Below are 1,828 nucleotides of genomic sequence, written 5' to 3' on the forward strand. Positions count from 1 at the left end.
TAATAAGCTACTTTTTAAAAGTGACTCCAAACACACGCTTCGCAAGCCCCACCTATCTTGTAGAACTAATAAACGATCAAGCACACCATATAGTCTCTATTTTTATTTACGTCTCTCTTTATATTTATCGAAAGAGAATGTCTCTTTTTTATTTTTGACAACTTCTACACTTAACTTTTTACATGATAAGTTCAAGATAGCGAATTTAAAGGACATTCAAACATATTTTATATATCTATCCATGATGAATAATACCCCTTTGTCCCAAATTATGTGTCATCATTTTTTTTTTATTTCGTCCCAAAATAAGTGTCGTCTTTTCTTATTAGGCAACTTTTTAAAGACACAATTACCCTTTTACCCTTATTGATCCCATATAATTAAAAAAAAAATATTGGCATATTTTTTTATAAAGGATAATTTGATAAATTTTATCAAGTCTTCCCTTTTTTCTTAAACTCCGTGCTCAATCAAATGACGACACATAAAATATAGTAATGAGGGATTAATAAACTACAAACAGGGGAATATATGCACAACCTAAATTATTGAGCACAAATATATGCACAAACATAAACCGGGGAAGAACATGAAGCTCTTAAAAAACCCACACCAGATCATCAATCACTAATAAGCGGCGGGGGTGGGTTGGGGAGTATAATTTTAGGTACGAATTTAGACGAACTTACTAAGTAGTCTTATTAATTAATTTCTAAAATTCTAGACCCGCCCCGATTAATAACTTAAGATTTCAAAGTTTTCCGGCGCATGCATCGTCAATAAGAAGGCCTAATGTGGTCCGAGATGAGCCACCACCTTTCATAGATTTCTCTGCATTTTCTCCCAATTCCTTCACTTTCTTCCTCACACCTTCTCCCTTTTCACCTTCCATTAACTCTCTCACCATTTTCTCAACTTCTTCAGCTTCCACAAAACCCCTCACTCATCCATTTCTCGGCATAATCCTCAGCCCCACCCCAAGTTCCTCAGTCACCATTCTTGCATTTATGTGTTGTTCAGCCATAAATGGCAGAGCCAAAATAGGCACTTTAGCACATATACTTTCCAAAACTGAATTCCATCCGCAGTGGCTCAAAAACCCTTGGATCTTTTGTGCCTCAACACTTCACTCTGATCTACCCATTCTTTCACTTTTAATGCTTTGTTTTTTACCCTGTCCTCGAACCCTGCCAAATGATCCAAAATTTTTTGTCTTGTCACCCATAAGAAACATGTGTTGGACGATTCAAGCCCCTTTGCTATTTCTCGAACTTGCTCCTCGGAAACTTCTGCCTGAGTACCAAATGCTACGTACAGAACGGGCTGTTTTTCTGTTAATTTATTGTTGAGCCATTTCCTCCATGTTTCGTGTTTGTTGTTGTCGGTTGTGATGGGCTGTTTGGCTAGGCAAAGAGGACCAACACACCATGATTTTGGTCCAAAGTGTTGGTTCCAATAGTCTGCAAATCTTGGTTCCAGTTCGTAAAAGCTGTTGGTGATCATGCCACGGCTCTTTGCAAAGTAATTAAGTACTGTCGACACAAATAATAAACATGAATACACCACATTTGTTAAAATGGATGGATTATGTTTTCTCTGTTAATGTATTTTAAAGAATGATCTACACTCGAAGTTTGTATTTTACTCTTTATGAGTTGATTTATATACAAAATATAATGCCTGTCTAAAACTTGAAGTGTTGAAATTAATCATTTCATTCTTGAAGTCCGTATAGTCAAACATTGCTTCATGTATAAATTTGAAAGGAGGGATGTTAGAAGTGTACAATATCTTCCATGTATTATAAGCTGATTACCAATGTGATATT

General features: G+C 35.8%; 1 pseudogene; it reads right to left on the minus strand.

The window, feature by feature from the left end:
• Window positions 1-736: 736 nt before the first annotated feature.
• Window positions 737-1,599, minus strand: LOC124891454 (annotated as a pseudogene).
• Window positions 1,600-1,828: the final 229 nt, after the last annotated feature.

Source organism: Capsicum annuum, unplaced genomic scaffold, assembly GCF_002878395.1.
Source record: "Capsicum annuum cultivar UCD-10X-F1 unplaced genomic scaffold, UCD10Xv1.1 ctg35793, whole genome shotgun sequence".
Classification (NCBI taxonomy): Eukaryota; Viridiplantae; Streptophyta; class Magnoliopsida; order Solanales; family Solanaceae; genus Capsicum; species Capsicum annuum.